The 24,934-nt window shown below is 37.4% G+C and overlaps 1 long non-coding RNA gene across 4 annotated transcripts in view; it reads right to left on the bottom strand.

The window, feature by feature from the left end:
* The window catches only part of LOC115851679 (uncharacterized), a 183,494-nt gene that overhangs the window by 120,353 nt on the left and 38,207 nt on the right, over positions 1-24,934 (bottom strand). For all 4 annotated transcript variants that reach the window (XR_009565187.1, XR_009565189.2, XR_009565186.2 and 1 more), the window contains exon 2: positions 13,558-13,669. This is a non-coding gene — a long non-coding RNA (uncharacterized lncRNA). The remainder of the gene's footprint in view (positions 1-13,557; positions 13,670-24,934) is intronic.

Here is a 24,934-nt window from a genome sequence, read left to right as displayed (position 1 = left end):
AATTCATAAGCTGGATGAATATGCAGTACTCGTTAGGCCAGGAAATTAAAATACAAATGACTAAATTTTTTTCAGAAAACTAACACACTGTCAGTCAAAATCATAACAGTTCTAGAGGGAAAGTGACCAACTATTTAAAGTTTATCTGAAAGAGAAATGATGTAGAAATATCCCAGACAAATCTAAAGATTAGTAATATGCTGCTGCTGCTGAAGCAGGGTGTTCTAACAGCTCCCGTACTTAAGACAGTGTGGAATGTATCTGGAATCAACAGACGGACCCATGGAAGAGTAACATGCCCGAAAATACAACAAATATTAAAAATTGGTTCATTTACTCAAACATCTATCGCGGTATGCGCACTGCTGATGGTTCCTTGACAGTGAAACAAAAAAGGCAAAGTCAGACCAAAAGGACAAAGTATGTGAATACAGCCAACCCCATGGGGTAAGTTAGATGTTTTTCTCACATCTTACCTCTGAATCTATTCCAGATAAATGTTTAATTATATAACAGCCTAGCATTACAAGAATAAAACACAAGTGAATATTTATACATAATTTAGTGATGGGAAAGATATAAGTTCAAGAAAAATCATTGTGAACTGTGTTAATCTGTCAATAGGGGCATGATTAAATAAATGGATGGTTACGTAGACCTTAAACTGTTGATTAAGAAATGTATTTATTAACATGCAAAATGTCAGTATTTAGTAAAAAGGTAAGGTATAAAAATTATGTGTGCAGTACAAATACCTAGATATAGATATTAAAGATGACATTGACAGGAAACATCTACTCTGCAAAGATGTCAAGACTCCTCAAATTAATCTATAAAGTCAACGCATGAACTCAATCCAAGGAAGATTCTTCTTGTAATCTAAGTCCAAAATGCATGTCAGACAAAAGGCAAAAAGTTGGGACAATTTTAAAGAAGAACGAGGAGAAGGGAGGATTTACCCTACCAGACAATAAGATACAATAAAGAAATAAAGATATCATAAAGAAAGTGTAGAACTGAAGCAAGAAAAAAACCCCAATAAAACAAAAAAGACCTACATAGATGGAAACTTGATGTGGCAAGATGGCACTGCACGTCAGTAGAGAAAAGATGCACCACTGATAAATGCTGCTAGGAAAACTGGCTGTCCACGGGAAAATAAAATGAGGTAACTACAACTCACAATATACACACAACTCCATTTTAGATGGATTGCAGGTGAACCTGTGAAAAGCAAAACTTTAAAACTTTTAGTAGGAAACAGAGGAGAATACTTTTATATGACCTCAGCCTGAGGAAGAATTTTTCAAATAAGACACAAAGAAACAATGCAAAAAGGACTGATTAAATTTGACTGCATGAAAGGAAACTCCTGGGCTTCCCTGGTGGTGCAGTGGTTGAGAGTCCGCCTGCCGATGCACGGGACACGGGTTCGTGCGGTCCGGGAAGATCCTACATGCCATGGAGCGGCTGGGCCCGTGAGCCATGGCCGCTGAGCCTGCGCGTCCAGAGCCTGTGCTCCACAACGGGAGAGGCCACAACAGTGAGAGGCCCACGTACCGCAAAAAAAAAAAAAAAAAAGGAAACTCCTATTCAACAAAAAGCATTATTTAAAAAGTGAATAATCAAGCCCAAAACCAGGAGAAGATAACTGTACACACACAGACAGTAAAGAAGGGGGTAATAAAGATTGTTTAAATTAATAAGAAAAGGAAACCAATAGGAAAAGGGGGCACATGACTGGCATACACACTTCACTGAAGACACTCAAGTAGCTACATTCTCAATCTCACCAGTAATCAACAAAATTTTTATTAAAACCACAGTGAGATACCATTTTATACCCATCAAATGGCAAAATTAAAATCTGACAATGCCAAGTGTTTGTGAGGATACGGAGCAAGGTACAAGCACTGTAGGGAGCAGTTTCATTACAGTTACTCAGTTTGAAGTGGTGTACATTCTAAGACCCAGGAATTTTCTGGTTATATACCCCAGATGAACTAAGTACATGCACTAAGGAGATACAAAAAAATGCTTACAGCCACACTTTTCAATAGTGAAAAAATTGCAAAACTTAAAATGTCTCTCGACAGGAAAATGTATTTTAAAAAGGTGACGTATTTATGAAACAGAATACTGTAAAAACAAATAAAATGAGTGACTACAGCTATAGATATTAGCATGAGTAAATCTCAGAAACACAATATTGGACCAAAAAGGCAAGCTGTGATGATGCACATGATATGTACTAAGTGATGGATGCTGAGATGTGCTGCTCAGGTCTCCCTTTACGGATGAAGGGCTTATTCCCCCAGCTACTGGAGTGCTGCAGGCTGACAGCCCTCAGCTGAAAAGAGTCACCTTGTCAAAGTCAGGTCCCCTCTCCGGGGGCAGCCGATGCCTGGTAACTGGTCACAGAGAGGCTGTGAATGCTTGGCTCCTTGCCCCAACTTAGGACAATTCTGAGGGGCTGTCCCACCTCCAGGGCTCCCTCTGGCATTGGCTAAGGCCTTTCTTGTGACTGCACTGCAGCCTAATTTCTCTCCCTCTGCCCAATCCCACGTCCTTCTCTCTCACAGGTGTTAATCCTAAAATATCCCTAATAAACCTCTTGCGTGTTAATCTCCTTCTCAGAGTCTGCTTTCCTTGGAGCTCTCCTTTCAACAGGTACAATTTATATCTTGTTTGAAAACATGTACCACACAAATTTAAGAAGACTGAAATCATACCAAGTATTGGTTCTGACCACAATGGAACAAAACTAGAAATCAATAGCAGAAGAAAAACTGGAAAATCCACAAGCATGTGGAAATTAACAACACAGTCTTGAACAGCCAACGGGTCACAGAAGAGATCAAAGGGGAAATTAGAACTATCTTGAGACAAACGAAAAGGAAAACACAACGTACTGAAATTTATGGAATATAATAAAATCAATACTAAGAGGGAAGTTTATAGTGGTAAACACCTACATTAGAAAAGAAGAAAGATCCCATATACCTCAGGGAACTAGAAAAACAAGAACAAACTAAGCCCAAAGTTGGCAGAAGGAAGGAAATAATAAAGATTAGAGCAGAAATAAACAAAATAGAGAGTAGAAAAACAATAGGGAAAAATTAACAAAAGAGTTGGCTTTTTGAAAAAAATCAGCAAAACTGACAAAACATTTAGCTAGACTAAGAAAAAAAGAAAACTCAAATAAATAAAATCAGAAATGAAAGAGGAAACGTTCACAACTGATACTGCAGAAACAAAAAGGATTGTAAGAGACTGCAATGAATAATTATATATCAACAAACTGGATAACACAGAAGAAACAGAAAAATTCCAAGAAACCTACAACCCACCAAGACCAAATCATGAAGAAGACCAAATCTGAAGAGTGTTAAGGAGACTGAATCAGTAGTCAAAAACTTCCCAACAGGGCTTCCCTGGTGGCGCAGTGGTTGAGAGTCCACCTGCCGATGCAGGGGACACGGGTTCGTGCCCCGGTCCGGGAAGATCCCACGTGCCGCAGAGCGGCTGGGCCCGTGAGCCATGGCCGCTGAGCCTGCACGTCCGGAGCCTGTGCTCTGCAACGGGAGAGGCCACGACAGTGAGAGGCCCGCGTACCGGGAAAAAAAAAAAAAAAAAAAAAAAAAAACTTCCCAACAAAGAAAAGCACAGGACCAATGGTCACTGGTGAATTCTATCAAGTAGTTAAAGAAGTATTAAAGCTAATTCTTCTCAAACTGGTACTGGCATAAAGACAGACACGTTGACCAACGGAATAGAAGAAAGACTCCAGATATAAATCCACGCATATAGGTCAGTAGATCTTCAATAAGGATGCCAAGAATACACTAAAGGGAAAAGACAATCTCTTCAATAAATGATGTTGGGAAAACTGGATATCCACATGCAAAAGAATGAAATTGGACGCTTATCTTATGCTATATACAAAAGTCAACTCAAAATGGATTAGACTTAAACATCAAGACCCAAAACTGTAAAACTCCTAGGAGAAAACATAGGGGAAAAGCTTCATGACACTGGTCTTGCAACAAAACCAAAAATAGACAAACATCTGTACATTAAACTAAAAAGCTTTTGCATAGCAAACAATCTAACAGAGTGAAAAGGAGTACCTACAGTATGAGGGAAAATATTTACAGATCACATATCTGATAAAGGGTTAATATCCATGATATTTAAGGGCTGTTACAACTCAACAGCATAAATAAATAGATACACAAATAGATAAATAAATAAGTTAAATGATTAAAAATGTGCAAAGGACTTGAATAGGCTTTTCCCCAAAGAAGACATACACATGGCCAACAGGTATATGAAAAGATGCTCAACATCACTAATCTTCAGGGAAATGCAAATGCACAATGAGATGTCACCTTACACCTGTCAGAATAGCTATTATTAAACACACACACACACACACACACGCACACACACACCCCAAAAAAAGCAAATGTTGGTAAGGATGTGAAGAAATTGGAACCCTCGTGCACTGTTGCTGGGAACGTAAAATGGTGCAGCTGGTATGGAAAACAGTATGGAGATTTCTTAAAATATTAAAAATAGAACTACCATATGATCCAGCAATTCCACATCTGGATATTTATCCAAAACAACTGAAATCAGGATCTCAAAGAGATATTTGCACTCCCTTATTTGCTACAGCTAACAGGTAGAAACAACCTAAATGTCCATTGATGGATGAAGGGATAAAGAATATGTGTAATAAAATATTAATCAACCCTAAAAAAGAAGGAAATCCTGTCATATGGGACAACATGGATGGACCTTGAGGACATTATGCTAAGTGAAATAAGCCAGTCATAGAAAGACAAATACTGCATGGTTTCCATTTGTATGCGGCACCTAAGGTACGCAAACTCACAGAAGTTCAAAGTAGCATGATGGCTGTCAGGGGAAATGGGAGTTGCTGTTTTAGTGTGTATAGTTTCAGTTGTGCAAGACGAAAAAGTTCTAGAGCTCTGCTGGACAACACAGTAGTTACAGTTAATAATGTACTGAACACTTAAGAAATTTGTTAAGAGCGTAAAAAAAAAATACAGGTACCACAATTCTATCTACGTTTAGGAATACATCCATATGTAACAGAAGCGTAAAAACATTCAAGAGAATGATAAAAACCAAATTCAGGGTAGTTACCTCTGTAAGGTAGAAAAGGAGACAGGCTTAGGAAGGACACACATAGTGTTTTACTAATTACATAACACTTTAATTATATACTATTCCTTATGCTTTCTTTATATGCTTGAAATATTCCATAATTTTTAAAAGTAACTTTAAAGGAACAGCTTGCCCCTCTATCAGCTATTCTCTACCTTCTTTTTACCAAAATAAAGAAGACAGATGACATTCATGTGGACAAGAGTTTATCACAGGGTGTTCCCATATTTTGAAACAAGATCACATTTCATGGTGAAAGCAAAGAAAACGGAGCTACAGAGTTCTTTTTTTCTTTTATATTCTTTCTTTTAAAATGTTGCAATCTCAAAGTATTCAACATGTTTTTAACTCCTTAGAGTGTACCAGGAAGATGGTTTGAAATTGGCTGCCACACAGATAAAGTGCATAATTTTCTACAGTGTTTCCACTTCTCTTTCTCCTGCTCAAGAAACTATCAGATTCAAACGAGAGAGAAATTATTAGGCTAACTTTGCTTTTGTCACATTTCAAACACAGCAGCGCGATAATCTGAACCTGGGCAGTCTGCCTCTGAACTTGGATAGCGTTTATTACCAGGAACAAACCCCAGAGAAAACTTCTAAAAGTAGGATTCAGAGTAAAAGGAGATGCCTATGGATCATTCTTTCTAAATTCAGAACATTTTCCAATACAAAAAGTGTTAAAAGTACAATTACAGTTATGTAAAACACAACATGCTCATGATTTTTGTATTTATAATAAAAAATACTAGCAAAATAAAGGCGTTGCCTGGATAATTTAAATTAAAGAACACATTCACATGAAACAGTCACATAGCTGAGATGAAATGATTTCCCTAAATTTATCAGAATAATTCCACAACTGCCAGTGTCACTGTATTTGTACAGCTCTGATCTTGTCAATTGTAAAGATTTCACTGTATATTAAAATTAGTTCCACGTCCCTAGGGTTGGTTCACAGAACAATGTTCTTCCTTGTCCCCCACCCAACTTTCTGAGCTATGTATGACAGCAAAACATCAAAGAACTCAGAAACTCAAACAAAGGGGAAAAAGTGCATGGAGGGAGGCAGGAAGAAAACATTCAAATTTTCCTAATTTGGGGCAAACAGATTTTGTACATATCCAAGGCACTGAGAACAATCCAACTTAACTTTAACCAACATTAATCACTCAAGACCACTACTAAGAAACTAAACTTTGGGTTCTATATTTGTTTGATATAACCGATTTATAAACACATTTGCAAAGAAGGAGGAAAACAAAATTCATAAAACTTCTCAGATATAGGCAAAAAAAAAAAAAAGGTTGTTGACTGGCAATGGAAATCTGTAATGATCTATGTCGCGAAAGTTTTCACATCTTGAAGGGATCTTTTTCACAATCCTTCCCTTCACATCACTTTATGTTTCGAGTACCTCTTTCCCTTGACACTGTCAAAATAATCTTTTTCTTTCACATTTTCCCAGCAATCTACTTGTCCCTAACTTTTCAGCCACATCTTGCAAAGGAATTCAGGCCTCAGCTCCGGTTAGCAACAACACAGGCACGCCCTCTTGTGGCACAAAAGAAAACTGCCTGCTTACACTGGCACTCATGCCCAAGAAGTTATTTCTGAGTTTCACAGCACTGGAGCATGTACTTCATTGCCTGTGTTTTTATAGACAAGGAAACAGCCTAACTGAGGTCAAGCAACTTACTTCCTCAAGGTACCTCAACCAAGAGTACATTTAAAGCAGGATCTGACCACATATTATTAAAAGATAAGTTGGAAGCAGTAAGTAAAACCTAATTTTAACTTCTGTTTTATGTAGTTTCAAAGCAACCGTTTACATAGTATCTTTGGCTTAATGTAATATATTCATGATTTAAAAAGACAGGAAAGTGCAGAGTGGGCAAAAATTTTCAGAAAGAAGAGGAGTTATTTTCCAAATTAGTTTTCAATATTCTCAAAAAGTATAGAGTATTATTTTGTGTATCGTGGATCTATTTGTTACCAGTGTACTTCTTTCAAAAGGACAAGGTAGAAATGATTAGAATTTCCAAAATAATAATTTGTCATCCTCATTTACATGCTAATATCAATGGATAGGAATAAGAATTTATGCTTTGTGTTTAGGCATATCAAAAAATTTTAAACCCATTGATTTCCAAATACTTTTATTATTAATCTTTATCAAGAATTAATAGGATTAAAAGTACCTCCTTTACAGGGTTATTTTAAAAGTTAAATGAGCTAATACATATAAAGGATGGAGCAGTCTTTTCTAAAATTTACCCTTTTAATCTTCTTTGGACCAAAGAAGTATAAAGAATGTACTTTATACATGATAAAAATGTGGAGACAAGAGGTCAAGTAGATAAAAGTAATAAAAAGGAATTACTAAATTCTTAAACATGATAGGTTTTCATGTCCAAGCATTATTCCTCTCTGTAATTGCCCTGAAGTTTTCAACAGTGATTTTACCTGTAAACATGAGATCCACTAAAGCCCGAGATAACGAACAAACACAGACACCCCCCAAGACCACGTCAGTTTTCACTTTCCTCCCTAATGCTCCATGTGTGTTCACCCAGGGGATGATGGGTCACAGAGGGGCATCTTTAAAGTTCAGTCAGGTGTATGCAAATAGCTGCACTCCTCTGATGAAACCTCTGGAGTGAATTATTGGTTTCCCAAAGCAACGATCAAAACAAATAAACCTCCTGGGTGTCTTGTATTCTCACCCGGTGTGAATGGTATCACCACTTGTTGAGATGGCCAAGGGCAAAGTTGAACTAATCCTTGATGTCTTTTTCTCCTACATTCTTCAAATTCTGCCAGTCACAAAGTCAAGTCACTCGGACTCACTGCATCTCTTGACCCTATTCTCTCTTCTTTAAACCCAATGCCACAGCTTTAAGGTCCTCGCAACTCCCCCGCCCCACACCCGCCAACCTGGCTAACAGCCAAGTCCTGTTCATCCTCCAAATCTCAGCTTTCCAAGTTCCCTGCTCCAAAGCTTCCCCAACCTCTCTCTGAACGCCCCTCCTTCCAAGGAGGCAGGTTACATATCATCAGGCCCCCACCCTCAATTCCATGCTTCTTTTATCCTTGTAGGTATGTCTTATCTTTGGTGTGCTTGACAAAGATGAGTGTTCCATAAATCTTTGTCGAATAAAGGATTTGCTTTGGAGGGGGGAGGAAGAAAAAGAAAAAGAAAAAGAAAAATTTGGTTAAATAACTGGTACTTTATTTGGGAAAATGGCTGAATGAATTTCGGGTAAAGAACTGGGTTGTTTCCAGAATAAATTTTTTCTATTTTAATAGACTTAGGCAGAATCACAGGCAAGATGTTCTAGAGTTGTTAATTTTTTCATTAAAATTAGGTCATTTTCTGATTTTATCTAAGGAAGTAAAATTCAGTCTCCCCAGAGATCTTGATTCGTACTCTGGTGCAGAACATGGCCAGACCCAGCTGCAAAGTGCTCCAGGGGAGCTCTCTCGGTTGCACTCTACCTCCCATTCCCAAGGACCTTATGTCCAGATTACTTGCTGTCTCCACATATATGGTGTTGGGGACAGGTGGGTGGGCACCTAGAAGGGTGTGCCTCTCTGCATCTAAAAAATGCAAAGGTGTTAAGCTGTCATCAGTTTCCTTTGTGAAGAACTGAGAGGTGGAGGATAACCTATACTTTTGAACTACTGTGCACAAATAGAGTATCAATCTAAGAAACTACCATTTCTTCTGGCCAGGGGGTGGTGGTGGTGGTGGTGGTGTTAATCGTTGTTAAACATAAAGCCAATCATTCTAAATCAATGTTCACATGCAAGGGAAATGCAGCTGTTACTGGTCACTAAATTCTGGGAAAGACAACTAATAATGATTTCTGTTTCACAATTAGAATTCAAAGAACATCTGACATAGAAATTAATTCAACAGGTCTCAAAGTATTCCAAAGCACTAGAGGTCAATGAAATTAGCAATACTGTCCCATTTCTTGAACGGTCCACTTAAAGAGCATTTAAAATTTTGAGTGGCCACCTATTTTTAATGGCTTTATTGAGGTATAATTTATATGCCATGAAAGTCATCCATTTTAATGGTACAATCAGAAGAGTTTCAGTAAGTTTATACATAAACAGCCGCACGACTGCCAATAAGAATACTTCCATCATCCCAACAGCTCCCTCCTACCTGTTTACAGCCAAACTCTGCTTCCACCTCTGGCCCCAGGCAATCACTGATCTAATCTATGATTTTGCCTTTTCTTACAATTTCATATAAATAGCATTATACAACATACAGTCCTTTGTTTCTGGTTTCTTTCAACTGGCATAATGTTCTTGAGGTTCATCCATGTTGTACTATGTAGCATGAATTAGGAGTTCATTCTTTTTCAGGACTGAATAATATTCCATTGTGTGGATATCACACATTTTGTTTATCCATTCACCAGCTGATGGATTTGGATTGTTTTCAGTTTTTGTCTACTGTGAATAAGCTGCTATGAACATATGCTTGGTTTTTGAATGGACATAATTTTTTTACAACCTTATTGAGGTGTAATTGATATACAATAAACTGCACATATTTAAGTATACAATTTGAGGAATTCTGATGTATGTATACACCCATGAAGCTACTATGCATAATCAAGATAATGAATATATACATCACCCCAGGGCTTCCTTGTGCCCCTTCCTTTGGAATCCTTCTCTCCCTCCTCTCCTGAGCCATCCTCAGGCAACCATGGATCTGCTCTCTGTCACTATAGATTAGTTTGCATTTTCTAGAATTTCAATTAAATGGAATCAGACAGTATGGCACTTGGGGGCGGGGGGAATCTGGCTTTTTTTCATACTGCATAATTATTTTGAGATTCATCCATGCCATTGTATATATGAATAGTCCAATCCTTTTCATTATTGAACAGCATTCCAGTGTATGGATTTATATATTCATCTGCTGATGGATGCTTACATTATTTCCAGTTTTTGGCAATCACAAATAAAGCTTCTATGAACACTGTATACAAGTCTTTGTATGGACATATGCTGTTATCTCTCCTGACAATGTATTTATAGGAATGGAATTGCTAGATAATTTGTTAAGTGTATGTTGAACTTTTTAAGCAACTGCCGAACTGCTTTGCAACATACCTGTACCACTTTATATTCCAGTCAGCAGTGGGTGAGGATTCTGGTTTCTCCACATCCTTGTCAACACACGGATTGTTAGTCTTTTTAATTTTAGCCATTATAGTGGGTGTGCAGCAATATATCATTATGGCTTTAATTTGCATTTCCCTAATGACTAATGATGTTGAAACTCTTTCCTTGTGTTTATTTGCCATTCATATATCTTTTTTGGTGAAATGACTCTTCAAATCTTTTGTACATATTTAAATCGGATTGCTGTCTTATGACTGAATTTTAAGAGTTCTTTATTTTTTTTCCACATACAAATCCTTTATCAGACATACGTTTTGTAAATATTTTCTCCTAGTTATGTGGCTTGACTTTTCATTTTCTTAAGAATGGTATCTTCTGAAAAGTAAAACTTTAATTCTGATGAAGTCCAATTTATCATTTTTTTAATACTTCATGCTTTTTATATCCTATTGACTAAATCTTTGTCTAACCCAGGACACAAGACTTTCTGCTATGTTTGCTTCTTTACATGTTGGTCTATGATCCATTTTAAGTTATTTTTGTGTATATTGGAAGGTAAATGTCAAGGTACATTTTATTTCACATGGAAATCCAATTGCTGCAGCGCTGTTTATTGAAAGGACTATGCTGTCCCTATAGGATTACCTTAGTACCTTTGCTGAAAAGCAACTGACCACATATGTATCTATTTCTAGATATTTTGTTCCACTGATCTACATGTGTATCCGTATGCAAATACTACACTGTTCTTATTATTATAGCTTTATGATAAGTTTTGAAAACAGGTAATGTAAGTCCTCCAACTTTCTTCTTTTTTTCCCAACTTCCTGCTTTTTTGAAGTTACTTTGACTATTCTAGATCTTCTGCATTTCCATATAAATTTTAGAATCTGTTTGCCAATTTCTATAAATATATTTCTACAAAAATCCTGTCTGAGACTTTGGCAATGACTTTGTTGAACCTCCAGATCAATTTGGAGAAAACTGCCACATCACCAATACAGAATCTTCCATTTATTCCCACTTATTTAGGGATACTTTAATTTCTCTCAACAAAATTTTGTAGTTTTCAGTATGTAGGACTTACAGTTCTCTTGTTAAATTTATTCCGAAGTATTTTGGTTTTTTGGATGCTATATGAATGGACTTGTATATTCTTGGCATTTCATATAAATGGAATCATACAATATGTGACCTTTTGTGACTGTCTTCTTTCACTTAGTATGTCTTCAAGGCTCATGCACGTTGCAGTATGCATCAGTACTTCATTCATTTTTACTGCCCAGTAGTATTCCATTACATGGATATACTGCATTTTATTCATCCAGTCATCAGTTGACAGATCTCAGTTTTCTAAGGGTTGATGGTTCTTTTAGTAAGTAGCTTGAACTTAAACTGTAGAATCTGTCTACCCCCCATGAAGCGTAGCCTCTGATACCTTTGCTTTGTTTTTAAAATTCCTATTTCTGTTTTCTGGCCTGGTTCCCTAGAGGTTACCTCTGTGTCTGCATAGACAATAACCAGTGCTCACATGATGTTACCATCCGTTACCTTTCATCTTCTCTCCCCATCACTCACTTCCCTCCAATCAATCACCTCGCCTCCTACAATTCAAACAAGCCAGGCACAATCCTGCTATTCCCTCTGCCTAGAACACTCTTCCCCCAAATATCTATAGGGCTCTTTCTCTCACCTTCTTCAAGTCTTTGCTCAAATAACACCTATTCAGTGAGGCCTTCCCTGAACAATCTATTTAGAATTGAACCCCTCTCCTTGCATTTTCTCCAAAGCCTTCAAATAGATTATATATTTTACTTATTTATGTTTTTAGTCTAGTTTCACTAATGGAATGTTAACTCCATGAAGGCAGGAAGTTTTGTTTATTTTGTTCACTACTGTAACACCAGTACCTAGAGGACTGTCTGGCATATAGCAGGTACTCAGTAAATATTTGATGAATCAAAGAATCATATTCTTAAAACAATATAGATTTATATTAATTGATCCATACACAGCCCAGAAGGGTCAAGGCTTACAGAATGTGGAGTAATGGATGACTAAGCATGTTGATCATATACAACAGGCCAGTTCTGTTCACTGGAAATATAATGTAAGCCACAAGTAATTTACAATTATCTAGCAGCCACATTAAAAAAAAAAGTAAAAGAAAACAAGTGAAATTAATTTTAATAATATTTTGTTTCACTCAATATATCCAAAATATTATCATTTCAACATGATTCATACAAAAATTATTAATAAAATATTTAGTCTTTTTTTCATACTAAGTCTTGAAATGTGGTATTTTATGCACAGCACATCTCAACTGGGACCAGCCACATTTCAAATGTCAATAGCTACTATTGGCTACTATACTGAACAGCTCAGATACAGACCAAAATTAAATAACCCCATTGTAGTGGGAAGCAATCTTGTGTATTTATTAATTGTATTCACCTCAGCATTCCAAAAAAGGCCCTGGTACAGCCTCATAGTTTCCTAGTTTTGTCAAAAGAGATTCAATGGATATAAGAGAACTAGCAGCTTTCATTCTGAAAAACAGTTTATATCAAAATGACTGGCTCAACTCTTTAAACTTCACTCAGAAGTTTTAATTAGAAAGAATGAATGCCTTTCTTTCTCAGTCTCTTTAATTAAGAAACAAAGTCAAAATCCAGAGAAATTTTGTAATCTTATCTATATTAGAAGGAAAAAAAATCTTTATTTTCAAATAGAAAGAACTTTTATAATTCTACTTCCAAGAAACAAACCAGTATTTATTTCAAGTTAGCCAAAATACACTCCGTATTAAAATACAATTTTTATATAGAGTTGCATTTAAAAAATTCATAATACTTGTCTTACCAATATTTTTGCATTCATAATATAAAAGTGAAATAAAGCACTAAGGAGAGTGCTCCTAAATTTTTAATATATACATTTAGGTCCTCAATATGTTCCTTAAAAGCTAATGGAAAATGTTTTCATTAACTTTTTTTTTTTTTTATCATCAGGGGATTAATTTCTTCCAGAATCCCATTATTTAAAAATATTCACTTATTGGAATTATAATAATTGACATCACTATTCAACAACAAAATTTAAAGAACCCAATTAAAGTACCTGATAATTTAAAACTTTAAAGTCATAAAATTATCCTTTTTTTTTTTTAAGCAGTAAATCAAAACACACCGCAGCATCTACTTACTCAGATGTTAGAGGGTACTTTCTATCATCTCCCATAAACTGGCAGGTTTGAGCTTAGATCATCAGCGAGGCAGAGAAACTCCAGATGATAAAATATCCCAACTCTTTTCACCCTGAAAAGCATAAATAAAATGTCAGTGTGAGAAAGAAAACTCGAGTTACAACCAAGATAGAACTCTCAGGAGTGGCTTGTCTAGATAGGGAGTAACTTCTGTTTCTTCTTTTCTTTTCTTTTTTTTTTTTTTTTTTTAAGTGAGAGCTCACAACAAGTTAATTCGTGACCCTGGAGTTGTGGGTGACCTGATATAGCGATACTTGGTATTACAACTGCCCTTCTGTTTTAAGAAATCTCTTTGGGAGGAAGTCTAAATTAGCGCAATAAAATATGCATCCTGTACTATAACTTGATGGCTTTTTTACCAGTCTGACCCTTCAACTGGAGAGATCCTCTATCTCTAATCACATAATTTATCAAAACGCTAAGATACTTTTGAAAGTGAAAAGGGGAACTTTTTTTTTTTTTTTTTTGCGGTACGCAGGCCTCTCACTGTTGTGGCCTCTCCCGTTCCGGAGCACAGGCTCCGGACGTGCAGGCTCAGCGGCCATGGCTCACGGGCCCAGCCGCTCCAAGGCATGTGGGATCCTCCTGGAGCCATGTCCCCTGCATCAGCAGGAGGACTCTCAACCACTGCGCCACCAGGGAAGCCCAAGGGGAACTTTTGAAATATTTATTAATCAATAAACTGTTTTTATTATACAGGTTTTTTTTCTAAAAAAAAAAGTAAAAATAATGTACATCTGCTACATTAAAGCAAAAAATTTAAGGTCTCTTTATGTTATATGAACACTTAAAATATCATAAGTAGATTAAGTATTCTTGATGTATATTCAGTACTTTAATCCATTTTCTTAAAGAGTCTGTCTCTAATATTGTGTCACTGGTATTTTTTCCGGAAAAAAAAGTTTATTATTTGAAATTTTTCACCAAGTTACTGCAACCTTTTTTAAAGTTTCATTTTGTGTTAAGCAATCTCAAATCACTGACATCTTCATCTGCCTCTTCTGTGTTGATATTATTTTTAACAAGAAAATGCTCTCTTTGCATGTGCTGAGAAACCTGGTAAGCTCAAAGCAAATTCTGCTAAGTAGAGGATATTCTCAATTCTATTTTTTTAATAAGAAAACTGTAAATATCTCAGTCTCACTGTTTTACAGATACTCTCTTTTTGCCTAAATTGGAGTTCTTTTTTCCCACTCTTGCTGCCTCCAATCCATTCACCATGACAGTGCAGCACAGGTAGTTTTTTCCACCAATGCAAACTTATCATGTCACTTCCCACCTAAAAACTTTTCAACAGTTTCCCGTTGCTATTAGGATATAATCCCAAATCTTAGAAGGCCTCCAAAGTCCTGCACAACCTGGTCCCTTCCTACCTCTCAGGCCATACTGATGACCTCTCAAATCCTCCGAAGCACCAAGTTCTCCCCTGCTCCAGGGCTTTGCATGCTCTGTTCCCTCTGCTTGGAATGCTTTTCTTTTCAGTCCATCTTTTCTCCTAGGATCATCTTTCCTATCTGAGAGGCCTTCGAATGCCACCCAATCTAAAGTACACCAAGGCATTCTCTCTCTCTCAAGAGTACTCCATACTTTTCCTACGAAGCATTCATTGAAATCTGTATTTATTTATTTGTGTGTTTTTAGGAAGCCTATCTCCACCAGACAGTAAAAACTCCACCAGAGAGTGTATAGATTGTTTGATTCACCCCTTAATCAACTGTTTTTTACCCAGCCCCTGGCTTGATCTTTGGCACCTTGTGAACCTTCAGTAAATATTTGATAAATGAATGAATGAAAGACTGAGAAGAGAAGGTAAAGAGACAAAGGACAATCTAGTTATTTCCACCAACCTGTTACCTATGGTCAAAACAACTCATTATCTTAAATCCAACTACATCATCAAGCTTTCCCCCTATACAGGATTATTCTCATCAGCACTTAACAGTCTGTACTTTCTCCCAACCTAAAAGAAAGAGACAGACACACACATACACACACACACACACCTTTCTCCTGACCCCACATTCCCATGAATCAATTCCCCATTTCTCTAATGCAATTTCATAGGCGTACTCAGAAGAGCTGACTATATCTGCTGCCTCCAATTCTTTCCTCCCATTCTTACTTGAACCCATTCCAACCAGGCTTTTATCCCCACCGCTTCCCTGAAACTGCTCTTGTTAAGTCACCAATGACTTCCACCTTGAACCACCCAGTAGCCAGGTACTGAGGCAGGCACTTTAATGAATTCTCTCATCCATTTAAACAGTTCATCACAGCCACCTCTGAGGCAGGTACCATTTGCTATCCCCAGGGAGAGGATCCTCTCTTTTTTTAAACACTTTCTTGTTTGGTTTCCAGGACAGGACACCACACTGCTGCCTCTCCTCCTTCACTGGCCACTCCTTCCTAGACTTCTCATTATCTCAGCCTCTTGATGTTAGAGTGACCCAAGGCTCTCAGTTCTCCGTCTTCTTTTCTATCTATACTCCCTCCCCTTGGTCGTCCCAATGGGTCTCATCACTTTAAATACCACCTACAAGAGCCCAAACCCCTTCCCTGAACTCAAGCCTCATATTTTCAGCTGCCTGCTTGACATCACTCCCAGATGTCTAATAGACATCTCACACTTAACGTCACCTCATGACAAATTCCTGATGTTCCCCCCTAAGGCTGATGCTCCCACAGGATCCCCCACGTTAGTAAATGACAACTCAACCCTCCAAGTCATCCCTGACTTTTCTCTTTCCCTAACACCCTGTAACCAAGCCATCAGCGAATCCCATTGGCTCTACCTTAAAAATATATCTAAATTCTGCCTACTTCTCCCTACTTCCACCACCACTACTGCCATCTGAGCCTCCACCATCCCTATCTAGATTATTGCAAGAGTCCCCCAGTGGATTCTTTCCTTGCCTCACTGCATACTATTCTCAAAACAAAAGGCCAGAGTCATATAGATTAAAAAAAAAAAAAAAACCAGATCATGCCACTCCCCAAAACCCACCGTTTCCCTTCTCATCAGAATAAAAATCATTTTTCTTTTTTTCTCTTCCGCCTGTAGAATTTAAGCTTCTTAAGGGGAAAATTTTTTGTTTTGTTCAATACTGTATCCCTCCAGTGGCATGAAAATGCCTGGCACCTAACAGGGCTCCAATATATATTTACTGAATAAAAAATGGGTGAAAACAATATCATGGATAGGCAATTTAACTAAATCTCCGGACTCTACTGCTCTTAACAGCAAGCTCTTGGAGAGCAAGGACCACGCAGTTACAATTAAATTTTGCACAGTAACTTGCACACAAAGTCTTAATATAATTTCATCACTGATATGTTGTATTTCCCACTGAAATTTTAGTTTCCTATATTATATGAATGTTACTAACTTTAAAACTTAAGCAGAACATCTTAAAATATGACATCTGGGTCTCAACTATGAACACCAGCTCCCTCAACTTACACTGCAACTACCCAGCCGCTCCCTCATCCGGGGAGGTGTGTGCTTACTTATTAATGCTCTGCATTGTGTGAGCATTGTTGCTCTGGAGCTCTCACTGTTAGGTTATTTGCTGCACCGTCTGTAGGGGGACCTCACAGCCATGCGGGGGCTTAGATTGGATGGCAGGAAGAACAGTGACTGAGAGCCCAGCTCTGGCTGCTTTCTTTTTACAAAGTTCTTCTTTCACCTTCTGGGGTGTATCTATTAATGCTTTAACTCTCTCAAAGGCATTTCTCAGCCGATAGCCAAATGTTTCCAAGGTCCTTTTCATGAGTAAGCCTGTCTTCCAAGAGTTCTATGACTCCTACAGGCTGTATCAGCCTGCACACACTTCCATTTCCAATCCCCAGACTCCAACCTCCTCTTGGTTCTTACTGGACTCTACGTAAGAATATTTTATCAATGCAGTATCTTTATGTGATAAATTATATTTCACAGATAAACCTGGAGCAAGTTGAATTCTGATACAATTATTCTACTCTCGAACACTGTTAAACCTTGTCTCATTCCACCAAGAAATTCAAAACCATTTGCATTATTTTTTAAATTATCATCATTCTATAATTTAATGAGAGACTATACATTTTCAACACATGTTATTAGTGCTTTCTTAAGTATCAATATAAAACAACACTGCTAAAATCAGGATAGATCCCAACATGCCTAAAAATATATATTTATTATGATCCAGCATAAAAATTCTGGAAGAACTTTAACGTATGGCCATCATCAATAACATGAGAGAATGATGAACTAACATTTATTAAGTACTTACTATGTACCAGCCATTTTATCCACATTATCATATGTAATCCTTGTAATAGCCTTGTATGATAGGTATGTATCACCAGACTTCAAACCCCGCCCCCCAAGACGCCTTCCTAAAGCCCAGTACCACACCTTCTTATGTGCCAGACGTTTGTGACTCAATCTTAAGCATTGGTCAGTTTTTACCAAAATGAGCAGCTAATAACCAACATCTATATTAAAACTATTGTATCTGGTAAACATGTAAAGGTCCCCTTATAACCTACAGGACAGGCTTAAGTGCTTTAAAATTTTTCAGTTAATTCACCCTAGCAGATCCAAGGGATACAAGCATTCTTTAAAGAAATTGCACTATGATGACGACACTGAAGTTTTTCATGGAAAAGATGAATAGTTTGTTATATCTGGCCCTTAAATATTTCAGGCAAAAGCTGTTTCTTCCATGTCACATAAGTTGCGAAGTCACAAATTACTGTTGAAAAGTTATATTAATGAGCAGATGCTCCTTGAGGAAAAAAGAAAAAAAAAGGATTCCCTTGTTGACCTTCACTCTGAAGTGAACTAGACTTCTGAATGGTCAAAAATACAAGCCCAGCTCTTGAAATTCCGTAAGAAATGTTGCTTGAGTCCTTCAAAGCTTAAAAACGTCACATGAATCTACAGAATAAAACATCTCTACTGAAAGCATTTGTCTGAGAACTTGAGGACCAAGAGAATAAACTCAGCACTGATACAAAATCCACGCTGACGACACCAAATATTTAGAGAAACAAACAACAGAAGGGTGCTACTGACGATCGAGATTTCTTAAGCCCCTTCCTTACTGGCGTTTCCCCACGGCAGAGGTGCTGGATTCCGCGCTCCCAAAGCCACCGCCCCCAGCCCTGTGGCGCACGCACCTCCCAGCCCTGGTTCCCGCAGCCTCCTCAGACTCTGGAGAGCCCAGTCCACGTGAGCTGCACCCCTGGGTCTTTCACATAACTGTGGTTGAAGATATTTTTCGCAAGGTTCTTTAAACAATGATTCACGTGATAAATTTCTGCCCGAGTCAGTTCCAGGAAATGTTTGGTTTCTGCAGATGTTTGTATGCTTCCGGTTGTCAGTACATGAAAACGATAGAATTCTGTGTTTCTTTTTCTTACTTGAGCAACTAGAAAATGTGAAATCAAATATATTGTCCAAATCTCTCAACGTTGACGGATGGGAATACTTAATCCTTCAACTTCTTTAAGGTGAGATTGGTTTTATTTTTATATCAAGTTACTTTACTTTTGGCCTGAAATTTGTAAGTTGCTTTAAGTGTTTGCAGAAGCAAGGAAAGTTGCAAAATGTTTAAAACAGTAAAGACATATCTAATGTTGACCTGCTTATAAGTTCCAGAAGACATTTTTTAAAAAAGAAGAAAGTACACTGAGAAGCCACAAAGGCCCAGAATTAAATTCTCTGTTATCTAAAAGATATAGAAGACTCCACAAAGAAATAAAACAGTCCTCTAGTCTCTGTTTCAGCCCGGTTAACCAGTTTGAATACTCAAATAGGCTCTTGGTTGAACCTCCCTAGCAGTATTAAAAAGTCTGAAATTTTTACGAAGTATTTTAGTAAGACAGTTCTTCAAACATTATTTTGAAAAATAAAAACGTTTTAGAAAAGTGAATTAAACTGGGTTTATGACAGGTGTATGTTCTAAGTCACCTCATCCGTAAAGCAGTCCAGATTACGTGTGCACACACTGTAATCACAATCAGCCCAGAACTGTTTTTAGCTCCTTCACGTCTTTTCAGTCCTGAGGTTCAGTAACAAGTGGCCCCTAATAAGTCAATAAAGGAATAAGTGACAAAAGTGTCCACCGAAATCTTGAAGGTACTTATTTATTACTATTTTTATACTCTACCTCTTTTCTCAAAGCATTTGTTACAATCTATAAAGATGCAGCCATTACATTAAAATTGTATTTTACAAATATAAAAATTCAAATAAGAGAAAAGAGCATGCAGTTACGTAGGCCATAAATGTGGGCTTACACCATCTGGTTGATAAAGCAGAAAGTGAAAGCCAATCAATTACAAAATTCACACTAGCCATGATGCAATGGTAAGTCTCAGGAGAAACAGAATTTGTCCTGTTATGCAATCTGAGAAAGATGTCTCTAGCAGATCATTATACAGTAATATACTGGGGTCTTCAATACTGTCCCTGATAGATACCTTGACTGGTTCATCCGGCAGTTTCTGAAGGCAAATAACATATACAATAAAAATATAAAGCTCTCAGGTAATCTGAATGAGTAAAAAATGATAGCTAGAAAGTCTGTCGTAACAGAACTTTCTGTGATGATGAAAATATTCTAAACCTATACTGTCCAGTATGTGAGTCACTAGCCACATGTGGCTATTGAGCGTTTCAAACGAGGCCAGTACAACCAAGGAACTGAATTCTTAACTATATTTACTTTTAATTTTAAAAAATTTTATTTCATTTTAAAAGCTATATTAGAAGGGCAAATACCTACCCACTGGACCATACAGGTCTAAAACATTAGTTATCAAACTTTTTTTAGTAGCAGAACCATTTCTGAGTTGGCAAACATAAACCAAACCTAATACATAAAAAATTAAAATGGTATATTCTATATATTTATTAGTATAAGTTCTAATTTATAATATTAATTTGTAGTCAATGTGAATATGAGTTTTCCAATGCGTGAAAACTAGAAATTGAAGGTTATAGGTGAGAGTAATAAACTCAGATCAGCCCCAGTAAACACTTCCTTCTGTATTTTGCTTGGATGCACTGTGCACTGCCCATGTGGGACTTCTCTCTACACATTCTGAGCTACCCACTTACCAAAGGCCACAAGTAGCAGCCATCTACTCAGAAAGCATAAAAGGAAAACACAGCATGCCAGCAAGGCAGTTCCAGGTATTCCTCCTCACGGGCAGAGTCCACCTAAGAGTCCACATGGCCAACCAGGAGCTATTCTCTTGGGCATTCAGATGACAGCTCAGGTGCAAGGAAATGAGAATCACAGGGTAAGTGCAGAGTCGCACTGGCTTAGAAGCCTTATGTCCCAAACAGAAACCAATACCTCAAATAACTACCCAGCCACAGCTTCCAGGGTCCCCATGAAGTTCATACCCATCTCTGAAAAGTGCCCCAGGGAAGCTCAAAGCTACTGCTTCTAACCAAGAATTTAGAGTTCATGCATAGTTCCTCCCAGTCCAAATATATTTACCAAATAAAGATCATTTTTACCATAAGCAGTGTTGCCTAGTAACATGGTTGACTTTCCCCCTTATCGGGATTCAGAGAAATTAAGTAGAAAGTTCATCCAAGGTCAGGTTTGTCCTTACAGAATGAGAATGGTTTGGTTAATTCTTTACCCACCTTCCTGATTAAAAAAATAATAATCCTAGCATATCAAGAATAGAAAGAACTTTCTTAATTTCACCAAAAACCTATAACAATACCACACTTAATGATTAAATAAAGTATTTCCTTTAAAAGCCAGGAAATTAGACCAAGAAGACAACTATCGCTTCTATTCAACAGCATAGAGGTCGTCAATGTAGTAAAAGAAATAAAAATGAGATATAAAATTTTAAATTAAGTGACAAAATTTCTCCAAGTGATAATTATTTATAAAGAGAATTATGAAGGCAAGCTATTAACAGTAATATAAAAACAAGTTCATCAACGTTGCTGGATATAAGGTCAATACACAGAAATGAATGTAATTCCTAGAAGTCAAAAAACACCACTTTGTAATTTAATTAGGAAAAGCTACCATTTAAAATGGCAGGACTTCCCTGGTGGCACAGTGGTTAAGAATCTGCCTGCCAATACAGGGGACACGGGTTCAAGCCTTGGTCTGGGAAGATCCCACATGCCGCAGAGCAACTAAGCCCATGCACCACAGCTACTGACCCTGCGCTCTAAAGCCCGTGAGCCACAACTACTGATCCCACGCGCCACAACTACTGAAGCCTGCGCGCCTAGAACCCATGTTCCGCAACAAGAGAAGCCACCGCAATGAGAAGCCCATGCACAGCAACCAAGAGAGGCCCTGCTCAGAGCAACTAGAGAAAGCCCGCATGCAGCAACGAAGACCCAACTCAGCCATAAATAAATAAAACATATGTATAAAATAAATAAATAGAAACTTAAAAAAACCCCTAAGTTCATGGATAGAGCAAACAGACCTGGTGGCTGCATGTGGTACAGGGGCGGGGGGGAAGCAGGGTGCAAAACGGGTGAAGGTAATCAAAAAGTACAAATTTCCAGGTATAAAATGAATGTCATGGGGATGTAATGTATAGCATGGTGACTACAGTTAATAATACTGTGTTGCATATTTGAAAGTAAGAGAATGGATCTTGAAAGTTGTCATCACAAAAAAGAACTGTGTAATTATGTATGGCGATAGATGTCAACTGAACTTATTGTGGTGGTCATTTTCCAATACATAAAAAATGAAAATCATTACATTGTACACCTGAAACAAATATGTTATGTCAACTATGCTTCAATAAAAAAGAGAGAAAGAAAAAAGAAAGAGAAAAAAGAAAAGGAGAGAGAAAGAAGGCAATTAAAAGCTATAAGCTAATAATAAATTTCTAGTAATAAATCTAACAAGAAAGTTTCAAGCACTTTACAGAGAAAATTACAAAGTTGAGTAAATGAAAAAACAAACCATGTTTGTGGATGGAAGACCTGATAAATATTCTTAAATGGAGTGGGATTTCAATCTGATTCTAATAAAACTCTCTACAGGGTCCTTCTTAAGAAAAAGAGAGCCAAGAATAGCCTTGACAAACTTGAAGAAGAACACAGGCAACATGCCCTCCAAAATGTTAAGACATGTTAAACCACGGTAACACAGTACAGACAAATGAAAGCAACAGAACACCCAGAAAAAGACATATATGTTTGGAAATTTGACATGTAATAGAGATAGTACTGTAAATCAGGGGAATGAATGAACTATTGAACAGTGGTGCTAAGACATAGGTTATCTGTAAGGAAGTACAATTAAATCCCCGTTTCACACCATTGAGAAACATTATCAGGCTAATTAAAGACATAAATGTGAAAAAAATTTTGAAAACTTTTAGAAAAAAAATCCTTGCTATAATGAGGGCTTTAAAAAATAAGATACAGGGCTTCCCTGGTGGCACAGTGGTTGAGAATCTGCCTGCCAATGCAAGGGACACGGGTTCAAGCCCTGGTCTGGGAAGATCCCACACGCCGCGGAGCAACTAGGCCCGTGAGCTACAATTACTGAGCCTGCGTGTCTGGAGCCTGTGCTCGGCAACAAGAGAGGCCGCGATAGCGAGAGGCCCGCGCTCCGCGATGAAGAGTGGCCCCCGCTTGCCGCAACTAGAGAAAGCCCTCGCACAGAAACGAAGACCCAACACAGCCAAAAATTAATTAATTAATTAATTAAAAATAAATAAATTAAATTTTTAAAAATAAAAAATAAGATACAAAAGTAGAAATTATAAAGTAAAAGACTAATATTACTATGTTAAAATTTTTAAAAATTCTAAACAATAAAAGATTCTTTAACAAAATGAAAAATCAAGCCATCGACTGAGAAAAGATAGTTTAATAATCAACAAAGTTAATTTACAGAATACCAGAAAAACTCCTAAAAATCAAGAAGTAAACATAAACAACTGAATTAATAAAATAGAGAAAAACTGTGGGCAGCCAACTAATGGAAAGGAAATCTAAGTGGAAAATAAACACAAGATGTCCACACTCAGTACAATGCAATTTAACACTACAGTGAGATATAATATCATACCAGACTAGCAAAATATCATATAGTAATAAAAAAATTTTAATACATTCAGCCACTTTGGAGAGCAATTTGGCAATATTTAATAAAGGTAGGGCTTCCCTGGTGGCGCAGTGGTTGAGAATCTACCTGCTAATGCAGGGGACATGGGTTCAAGCCCTGGTCTGGGAGGATCCCACATGCCGCGGAGCAACTAGGCCCGTGATCCACAACTACTGAGCCTGAACGTCTGGGAGCCTGTGCTCCACAAAAAGAGAGCCCGCGATAGTGAGAGGCCCGCACACCGCGATGCAAAGTGGCCCCCGCTTGCCACAACTAGAGAAAGCCCTCGCACAGAAACGAAGACCCAACACAGCAAAAATAATAAATTAATAAACTCCTACCCCCAACATCGTCTTTAAATAAATAAATAAAGGTAAAGAAGCTCATATCTATGACCAAGCAATTCCACTCCTGAATATGTGCACTGGAGAAAAAACTGGCACGTGTCCATGAGGAGGCATATGTAAGAGCATTTGTTATCACTGTTTGTAACAGCAAAAAACTGGAAACAACTCAAACATGAATTAACAGGAGAACAGATAAACATATGGTGATATAGGCTTATAACGAAATACTACATATATTTAAAAGAATCAAGGACAGCTACAAATACCAAAGATAAACAAATGCTACCGAAAAAGGCAATGTTAGTTTCTGCACAGCCGAAGAAATAGTCAACAGATTGAAAAGGCAACCCACAGAGTAAGAGAAAATATTTGCATACATATATCTGATAAGGCGTTAAAATCCCAACTATATAAGTATCTTCTACAACTCAATAGCAAAAAGAAAAATCATGTAACCCCCTATTTAAAGACTTTTCCTTAAAGAAGACATACAAATGGACAACGGGTATATGAAAAGATGTTCAACACTACTAATCATGAAGGAAATGTAAATCAAAATCACAATGAAATATCAGCTCGCACCCATTAGGATGGGCATTATTTTTAAAAAAACAGAAATTAACAAGTGCTGACAAGTATGCGTATAAACTGGAATCCTTGTGTGCATGGTGGGAATGTAAAATAGGACAGTTGCTGTGGAAAACAGTAATCGTTGCTCCTTAAAAAAATTAAAAATAGAACTACCATATGATCCAGCAATCCCACCTGTGGATCTTTTTTTTTTTTTTTTTTTTTTTTTTGCGGTACGCGGTCCTCTCAGTGCTGTGGCCTCTCCCGCCGCAGAGCACAGGCACCAGACGC

This window comes from Globicephala melas, chromosome 9 (assembly GCF_963455315.2).
Source record: "Globicephala melas chromosome 9, mGloMel1.2, whole genome shotgun sequence".
Classification (NCBI taxonomy): domain Eukaryota; kingdom Metazoa; phylum Chordata; class Mammalia; order Artiodactyla; family Delphinidae; genus Globicephala; species Globicephala melas.
The sequence above is the reverse complement of the archived record's forward strand: the minus strand, read 5'-3'. Positions and strand labels throughout refer to the sequence as shown.